Source organism: Mus musculus, chromosome 9 (assembly GCF_000001635.26).
Source record: "Mus musculus strain C57BL/6J chromosome 9, GRCm38.p6 C57BL/6J".
Classification (NCBI taxonomy): domain Eukaryota; kingdom Metazoa; phylum Chordata; class Mammalia; order Rodentia; family Muridae; genus Mus; species Mus musculus.
In genome coordinates this window covers 90026980-90037074 of record NC_000075.6, presented here as the reverse complement: position 1 = coordinate 90037074, position 10095 = coordinate 90026980, and the positions used below count along the sequence as shown (strand labels likewise).

The 10095-nt window shown below is 47.1% G+C and overlaps 1 pseudogene; it reads right to left on the bottom strand.

Annotated features, from left to right (window-relative positions):
• On the bottom strand, positions 3190–3823 carry Gm17944 (predicted gene, 17944; annotated as a pseudogene).

Sequence of the window (10095 nt, the reverse complement as noted above, 5' to 3'; positions counted from 1 at the left end):
AACAGCGTGCTGGTGCAGAACCTCCTTCTGCTATTTATCTTAGCTGCCTGTTTGTTTGGAACCCCTCCCCAGCTGCCTAATCACTTATTTTAGCCTCAGTTAAAAGTGTTGGCTTCAAACTGCTAACTCTATGAAGGCCCCTCTGCAGCTGCCGAACTAGAAGCCTCCATGAGGCCTCTCCCTGTAAGAACCTCATATTCTGTATACTTGGGACCACACCTAGGTCCTCAGACATTAGGATGAGGTCCCAGACAGCTGGAATAAAGACATTAATTGGTTAAACACTGTGTCTGAGTGGTCATCTTTTCTGGGCTCCCTATAATACTCCCATTATTCATAAATTCTCACTACGTACACACTCACGTTTATTGGAAATTTTAGATCCTCTGTGACACATCTCTACTCAGATTATACTGATCACTACTGCATACATTGTCCCACAGTTCGGCTGCCTGTTCTGGGCACAGAGCCACCTTTAACTCTCCTCTGTACTTCTCTACAGCCACACCCTTCTTACCTACATTGGAAATCCCCTCTTCCTGAATTCCTAAGCTAATTGCCCGTACTTCACACTGTTGGTCTTGTTTGATTCTGTCTGACTTATAGGGCCTCCTGAGGAGCCTGATTAAGAACACTCTTGCATTCTTTGGCTGGTGGTAGTCTGAGAGGCTTTGCCTATACCATACTGTGGGCTGGAGGTACAGGAGATCCACAGCGACCCTGTACCTTGCCTTCATTGGTGACAAATGGAGGGTGACATTCTTAAACATTCAAGGGCAGAACCTTAAACCCTGGGCATTGCTTATTCTGAGTCAGATAGCAAAAGGCTTGTTGGTATTGACTGTGTTGAGTTTTGGGTTCCAGGTGACTTGAGATTTGGAGATATTGAAGGCCTACAGGGAACAAAGTCAGGCACAGAGGCTGTACATTTGTGGTTGGGGTGGGGTTGAGTGGCTTGTGGGCCCAGACCCTTGTGCAAATCAAGGAGACTGTCCTGGAGACTGGTGAGCACTCTCCCTGTGGGCAGAGTTCTGTGGTTTCCCTTTTTGGTACTCAGAAGTGGCCCGGACTGTTTCTGGTCCATGAGTCACTTGGTCTGAGTATGGGCCTAAGTGCTTGGTAAACTTCCAACATCACAGATAAGGTGATAAGATCTGAGGAAAGGCCTGACTGCACCTTCATGGAATCAGGTTGGCTGACAGGGATCAGCAACATTTCGCCATCGTTCCATGATATGGTACTTCCTGAACCATTACATCTCCAGTTGGCCCTGCCACCTACCATGGCCCCACTCAAAACATCTGTCCTTCTTGTTCTCTGCACACCTCAGCACATTCCCATTAGGGGTCTGACTTACCTGGGATAGTTGGAGATTCCTTTCTACCAGGAGCCCTGGATTTCTATTAAGGGATTGCTTTTATTTGATTTTGTGCTGGCCATGGAACCCTGGGCCTTACTCTTTCTAGTAAGGGCTCTCCAAGGGCTGGAGTGCAGACTTCTTCACAGACGTGGGTCCTGCACAGGAGTTCAGACCTTCACAGTTTCCCACTGGTGCAAAGGCTCCCCTCCTTAGGCAAATTGGTAAGTGTCTGCACCTGAGAGACCAGAGCCATCGTCTCAGCCTTAGCACCACTGCTTTATGGGCATAGTACACCCAGCCCTGAATTCCTGGGCTCAAGTGGTCCTTCTGTCTCAGCCCTGGTACCTGGGACTTCAGGTGTGCTTCACTGCCTGGGATTTTGGTTTGACATTGAGTTTAAACTCACACATCATAAGCAAATGAATCATTTTAGGCTGGGCCTGGTGGTGCATGCCTGTCTTTCCACCACTTGGCAAAGGCAGCACTTTCAAACTCTGAAAGTTTGAGGCCAGGCTGGTCTACATGGTGAGTATCAAGTCAGCCAGGGATACATACCAAGAGCCAAAAAGAAACCCAAACAAACAAGCAAAAAGAACAACAATAATAATATCCCAGCAGTTTAAAGTGTGCAATTCAGTGTGTTTAGTATGTTATAGTATTACAGGAGCATTCATTATCTTCTCTTTGGTTTCAAAACATTTCTACACTTCTCTGACAGCATTGTTGACAAAAGTGGATCGGAGTGTTAGCAGAGGGGATAGGAATGGCAGGGAAGATGACAGAAGTGGCAAGTCAGCATGGTAGGGTGTGTTGGAGGTGGGTGCAGGGACAGTGCCTTGACAGTTGGCTCTAAGGGTCTAGCGTGTACAGACTGGGTGGTGGCAGCTGGAGCTGGAAGTGTGGGAGTTACCTCACCTGTGGGCTTCTCAATGGAGTCATCCGTGTAGGAGTCAGGATGTGTGTTACCTAGGAATGCACACACAGGAACTCACTCCATGGGGCAGGTGGGTGAGTCTGGGTGGCTCCTTTATACTCCTCACCAGGACTACCATTGGGAAAGACACTGTGGCCATTAAACAGGATGAGAATAAGCAGCTTGGGGGAGGGGCAGCCAGATGTCGGTGGCACCATTTGCCATGACATGAAACTTCCACCAAAGGACACTGTGATGATTAACCTTCTGTTTGTTTGTTTGTTTTTGTAAGTATCAACCCTTAATCCCAATTATTAATTTCATACATAACAGCAAACAACAACAAGAAAACTCCAAAAGCAACCAAACAAAACACCCCTAAAAAACCAACTCCCCTTTCTCATTAAGAGCCAAGCCCCAGGCCTCTAAGCCCCAACAAGGTCAGTGCCAGCCACATGAAAGACTGGCTTTAAAGGTCATTGGTGAAATGTAGTAGGGGCTATCAACACAAAGGATGGCTGGGGAAAGTTTCCAGACCATCCTCAGTGGAAAGAGACAGAGCTTTGCTGAGGAGCAAGGTTCAAGGACTTGCCAGGGAGAACAGAAACTTCCCAGGGAGAACCGAAACTCGGCAGTGAAAGCCACGACGGGAAGAAGCCAACAGCACCCATGTCCCAACAGCATGTGGCTCTGGTCTCACCTCCAGGGGGAAATCACCAGGCATAGGCTGGCTGCAGCCTGGGGTGGGTCATCTTAGCAACCAAGAGAGGAACCAAAAAATAATGTGATAGGCAGATGAGTCTTTCCTAGGGCAGCATTAGGCTCAACAGCCACAACTCCTCCTCTGGGGCTATTCTCTGAGAGTCTTCTCTGGGGACAACAGATGGAAAGAAGCTGGCTGACTCTGTGCTGCCTCAGCATAGCTGTACTGCAGGACCTGCTGAGGGCTGAGAGCTTCCTGGCACCAGAGACCTCCCTTGGCTTTCCCAGCACCGTGAGCTGGACAGAAGACTTTGAAAAGTAGCAGAGGTGGCACACGCGCAGGGCATGCACGGTGTGGCTCTTGGTTTTGCACCAACGACTCCCACATTTCCCATCAGGCCCAGCCATTTGATGTAGGCAGCTTCCAAGAAGTACTCCAAGTATGCGCTGGTTATCTTCATGAAGTTCTTGCCTGGGGACACCAGCTTCAAGGTACTACAGAAAGCCTCTCTCTGGAAGGTCTGTTCCAGTGCGTCCACCACCATTGTCTTGTTCTCGTTGGTCATTGCTGTCATATGCCAATGACTGCAACATCCAGGGACTCTTGTACCACATCGTGGGGCAGGCAGGCAGGCAGGCAGGCAGGCAGGCAATCAATATGGCTGCGATGTACGTCCTTGGCATCCTTAACAACTAGGAGCTTGTTCTAGGACATTTAAAAGCACCAGACTTGTCTCATCAGTTTGGTACTTTTCCTCCCTGAGACCATGGGCCCAAGACTAACCTGGATCTGCACCCCCCCATGTCTTGCTGGGGGAGCCAGGCTGTGTGGTGGGCAGGTAGGTGTAATAGCTCATAGCTGCTTTAAATTGCAAGTTGCACTAGGTACCCTTGACTGCCTGCTGGTTAATCTTGACTGTCAGTTTGATGGGATTTAGTATCCTCATGGAAGCAAATGTCTGAACATGTTTGTAAGGCAGTGTCTAGGTTAAATTAATCTAAGTGGAAAAAGACACCCTGAATGGAGGTGGCTTGGGCAGGGGTCCTGAACTAAATCAAAAGAAGAAAGTGAGCTGAACACATAGGTTCCCCTGCCATGATGAACACTTTATTCCTGGGAACTGGGTACCAGAATAATCTTTAATCTGTCTTTGCCAGGTATTTTGTTTCTGTAATGAGAAAAGTAATTAAGAAGGATACTAAGAAGAAGGCATCAGCTTTTACAGTATGCTGTCTCAGAGTTGGATAGGGCCCTAGAAAGCCAGTCAAATACAGACACACCAAAATCCAAACCTGTCTTCCCAGGAATTAATATTCAACCCAGAGTAATGTTGTCTCCCACCCCCTCTCCAGAGCTGAGGACTGAGCCAGGGGCTTTGAGTTTGTTAAGCAATTGCTCTATCTGTCTAACTCCTGAAATATTTGCTTTCTTGAGAGGCATTTTGTACATTATCAACAAACGGTCTACCATGTCCCATGTCAGTCAGATGTATAGGATGCTGTATTAATGGATACTTTAGTTAGGGTTTTTATTGCCGTGAAGAGACAATGTGACCACAGCAAGTCTAATAAAAGAAACTATTTAATTAGGGCTGGCTTATAGATCTGCAGTTTAGTCCGTTTATTGTTATGACAGGAAGACATGGTGCTGGAGAGATAGCTAAGAGTTCTATATCTGTTTGAAATCTCAAAGGCTACCCCTAGTGACACATTTCCTCCAACAAGGTCATACCTACTCCTACAAGGCCATACCTCTGAATAGTGCCACTCCTTGTGAATCTATGGAACTCATTTTCATTCAAACCACCACAATGAGAAACACCAGTGTACCTGGATTTTGCCTTATTTACAAGTTCAGCATCTTGGGTATTGCTAATTTGGGTGTGAAGTTTGACTTTTAAAAACATTACATTGGAGGATACTTATGGGCTGGCAAAAGACTCAGTGTAGAAAGACTCATGCTAAACAAGTTGACAGCTGGAGGCTGGGAGCCCCAGCACCACATAAATGCTGGGTTATCAAGATAGCATCTTGCAATGCCAGCATTTGGAAAGCAGAGACCGGAGCTCTCTGGAACAAGATGGCTGTATAGGTGAGTTACATGAGTTTTAGGTTCAATGGAGAAACCCTGCTTTCCTTTCTATAAAAGAGTTAAATACTATCACAGGATGCTGTAGTCTTGGTAAGCAGTGGGCTTCAACAGAACAGACTAAAAACCAAGTTAGTCACTCATATTCAAGTTTCTTATGATCAACCCTAAACTAAGCTCTTTATTTGACCTGTAGAAGCAAGGACTGGATGTGGTAACATATGTCTTTAATCTCAGCACTGGGGAGGCAGAGGCAGACAGATCTCTATGAGTGAGTTCAAGGCCAACCTGGCCTATTCAGTGAGTTCTTGGCCAGCCAGGGCTACATAATGAGACCCTGTCTCCAAACAACCAAACCAATCAAACCAACCAAAACTAAAATAAATATACAAAAGCCCTACAAAAAACAAAACAACAAAACAGAACCATAGGAAGGAGAGATGACAGCCAAATCTTCAAACAGATTGGTCACAGTAAAATGAAATTCCTTTGGTCCTGAGAGCTTGCTTAGAGGTTTTAGACAGGGAGAGCAGATACTCATATTCTGAGTCCTTCTGTATTTGGGGAAAGCAAGCAGCTTCAGGGGGAATGTACACAGTGTGATGAGGGAGGAAGGGGACACCTGCTTAGCCAATCAAATCACCTGCATCAACCCTGGCGACCAAGGAGGTGACAGATGTCATGGCCAGATCATCCTCACATTTCTTTTTGTCTTAATCCTCATACTGGAAGTTGCCTGATGCTAAGCAAATAATTTTATTGTTTTGCTCTTTCTCTTTTGTAAGAAAAGCAGCGTTTAGATAACCAGGTGACCAGTCAGCTTGTGCGTGTTCATATGTGGGTCAGCAAATGCACGTATGTGGAGGTCAGAGGTCAACCTCCAGTGTCATTCCTCTGCTCCTGTCCACATTGGTTTTTGAGACAGGTTCTCTCATTGCATGGAGCTCACTAATTTGGTTAGACTAGAAGGTCAGAGTCATAGTTTGAATATGCTTGGCCTAGGAAGTAGTAGCACTATTTGGAGGTATGGTCTGTTGGAATAGGTGTGTCACTGTGGGTGTGGGCTTTAAGACCCTCATCCTAGCTGCCTGGAAGTCAGTCTTCTGCTAGCAGCCTTCAGATGAAGATGTAGAACTCTCAGCTCTGTCTGCACCATGCCTGCCTGGATGCTGCCATGTTCCTGCCTTTATGATAATGGACTGAACCTCTGAACCTGTAAGCAAGCCCCAATTAAATGTTGATCTTATAAGAGTTGCCTTGGTCATGGTATCTGTTCACAGCAGTGAAACCCTAACTAAAAGAGTCAGTAAGCCCCAGGGATTTTTCTGTCTCTAGGTCTGCATTACAGACCCATGCCACCATGCTTAGCACTTCTATATAGATTCTAGGAGACTAGGCTAGGTTCTCATTCTCATACTTACATGGCAAGCACTTCACTGACTGAGCCATGTCTTAGCCCTGTTTATTTTATTTTATTTTAACTTATGTTTTTAAAATTACTGTCCTATGTAGCCCAGACTTGACTACCCAACCTTTGTGCTTCAACTTCCTGGTGGGAATTACAAATGACAGCTACACCTTTTTATTCTGTGTTAAGTATTTTAAGGTTGAGTATTTATCCGAACTACTTTTTATCAGAAGTGTTTTATGGTTAAGAATTTTTTAAATTTTATTTTATTTTTAATTCATTTTTTACACGTAATATGCCACTCCCTGTACCACCCCCCCATCCACCCTCCGACTGCTCCAAGTCCCACACCTACTCTCCACCCCACCCTGTCTCCATATGGATGCCCCCATGCCCCACCTCACCTGACCTCTAAACCTCCTGGGGCCTCCAGTCTCTTGAGGGTTAGGAGCATCATCTCTGAATGAACACAGACCTGGAAGGTCCTCTACTGTATGTATATTGGGGGGCCTTATATCAGCTGGTGTATGCTGTCTGGTGGTCCAGTGTTTGAAAGATCTCAGGGTCCAGATTAATTGAGACTGCTGGTCCTCCTCCAGGGTCCCCTTTCCTCAGATTCTTTCAGTCTTCCCCAATTCAACAACAGGGGTCAGCTGCTTCTGTCCATTGGCTGGGTGCAAATACCTGCACCTGACTCTTTCGGCTGCTTTTTGGGTCTTTTTCAGTCTTTTGGCAGTCATGCTGGATCCCTTTTTGTGAGCGCTCCTTAGCCTCAGTAATAGTGTTACTATTACTAACCTAGGGACCTCCCCTTGAGTTGTATCCCACTTTGGGCCTGTTGCTGGACCCTCTTTTCCTCAGGCTTCTCTCCATTTCCATCCCTGTAATTCTTTCAGACAGGAACAATTATGGGTCAGAGGTGTGACTATGGGATGGCAACCCCATCCCTCACTTGATGTCCTGTCTTCCTGCTGGAATAAGTTCCCTCTCCCTACTGTCAGGCATCTCATCTAAGGTCTCTCCCTTTGAGTCCTGAGAGTCTCTCACCTCCCAGGTCTCTGGTGCATTCTGGGGGATCCCCCCAACCTCTTATTTCCTGAGGTTGCCTGTTTACATTCTTTCTGCTGGCCCTCAAGGCTTCAGTCCTTTTCCCTCACCCAATACCCCATCAAGTTCCCCTCTCCCCTCCCCCATCCCATCCACTTTCCCTCCCAGGTCCCTCCCAGGTCTCTCCCTCCCTCCCTCCCCACTTGTGATTGCTTTCTTCTCTCTACCAAGTGGAATTGAGGCAACCTCACTTGGACACTTGTTGAGCTTTTTGAGTTCTGTGGATTTTCTTTTATTTATTTATTTATTTATTTATTTATTTATTTGGTTTGTTTGTTTGTTTATTTATTTTTTTGCAGTATATAAGACGAAATATCTGGGGACATGGAACCTAAGTCTAAAAGTGAAATTTGTGCATATTTCTTTTGCACCTTATACATAGAGTCTGAAGGTAATTTGATATGCTATTTTAAAAGTTACTTAAAGTGTATGGGTGTTTTGCTTGCATTTGTGTCTGTGCACCAATTGTCAGGTCCCCGGGGACTGGAGTTTTAGATGGTTGTGAGCTGCCACGTGGGTACAGAGCACCAAACTCTGGAAATGCTGTAGAGGAACTCTTTTTTTTTTTTTTTTTTGAGACAGGGTTTCATGTAGCCCTGGCTGTCCTGGAACTCACTTTGTAGACCAGGCTGGCCCCGAACTCAGAAATCTGCCTGCCTCTGCCTCCCGAGTGCTGGGATTGAAGACATGTGCCACCACGCCCGGCTGTAGAGGCACTCTTAACTGTGGATCCGTCTTACCAGCCCCTGGTGCACCATTTTGATGTGCTTGTTTTTGACAGTGCTCTATCTCATTAAGTCAACTATATAGGTTTCCACATGTGGTGCCTGGTGCTGCGTTGGAAATGAAGGAGTTTTAGGTTTGGGGACATTTTGGACTTTGGGTTTTCAATGAGTGATTCTTGGCTTGTGTTGGCTTCTCTTGGTGCTGTGACTAAATTCCTGACAGAAAGCAATTCAAGAGAAGAGTGGATTTTTGGCTCATGGCTCAGGGGACATAGCCCATCATGGTGGGGGAGACATGGGGGCGGGAGCATAAGGCGGCTGGTGACATTGCCAGTTGTCAGCTGCTTCCTCCCGTTACCCTTTGTGTCTAGCCCCGGATCAGTCTGTGGAAACCCAACTGTATTTAGGGTGGGTGTTCCTGCTTTACTTAGGACCTTTCTGGAAATACTTTCTCTCCCTGACATGGTTGGAAGTCAGCCTCCTAGGTGATCCTAAGTCTAATCAAGTTGACTGTGATAATTAATGACCACAGTGGTGAAGCTGAAGGTCAAATCTAGGCTTTATCCTTTGGAGATCTTTCTCTCTCTCCTCTGCCCTTTCTTTAGCCCCATCATAAGTGAGAGGAGGGAACATTCATGGGGTGGGGTGGGGGGACTGAGGAGGAGTTAGAGAGCCAGCTGACTTCATGTCCGGGGGAAGGCGGGCCCAGGAAGCACTTTAGGCCTCACTTGCAGTAGGCTTTCTACCTGTGACTGATGGTGGTGGTTATGGGTGGAGCTGAGGAGACTTTTGAGGTGGATGTGGGCCCAGAACTCACACCTACAAAGACCGAATGCAGTGACCAGTTACCTCCTCCAGGGGGCAGTGCTCAGGCCTTTCCCATTTGCTGATCTGCTCGCCTTCCCCTGTAGCCTCACCTGGATGAAGGCTTTGGAATGTGCCATATGCGTAGACATGGTATTATCAAATCTTGAGTGCTCTTCCATTTGGAATCCTTTTCTCTGGGCTTCCATTTATTTGTTTGTGTGTGTGCACACGTACACACATATGGGACACAGTGTGCATGTGGTCGGAGGACAACTTACACAAATCTGTTTTTTCCTTATGAGTCCCAGAGATCGAACTCAGGTCATCAAGCTTGGCAGCAAGAGCCACCTTTGCCTGCTGAGCCATTTGCCAGCCCTCTCCCAGGCTTCCCATGGCTTGATTTCCTCTGCTGTGCTCCTACCTCTTTCCCAACAATGTGAACACCAGGGTCATCACAACCTGGTGTTTGGATGACATTTTCCAAGAGAACTTCTAGGGACACGTCTACTGAGTCTGCTTTTCATGCTGTCCAGTGTTCATCCTAGATCAGGGGCAGCACGGTGCTAGAAGGGTGGCATTTGGTGCACAGGGCATGGTTCTCAGAAGAGAGGACCCCTTTCCAGCCAGGTTTACTGGGAGACAAATGGGGACTGTTGAGAGCTGTGACTTTGGCAGAAGAAGCCACTTTGGAAATTGGCATCACTGTCAGCAGGTATGGCTTTCCCCTCCTCTCCCCCTCCCCCTCCCCTCCCTCCTTCCCCTCCCCCACCAGGTTATAATGACCACATGGAACAGGCTGGGGAGGATGCCTGGGCAGTCTGAGCCATCCCAGGGGCCTGGGCTGGGAGGGATGAAGCAGGACTGGAGTTTGAGATTTGTGTCATATTGGTTCTGTCTCCTTTTCTGATTGAGATGAGGGCTCGGGAGGGCTGACAGGAAGCAGAGTTGTTGGAAGAGGCAGGCGTCACAGAAAGGGAGGCAGAG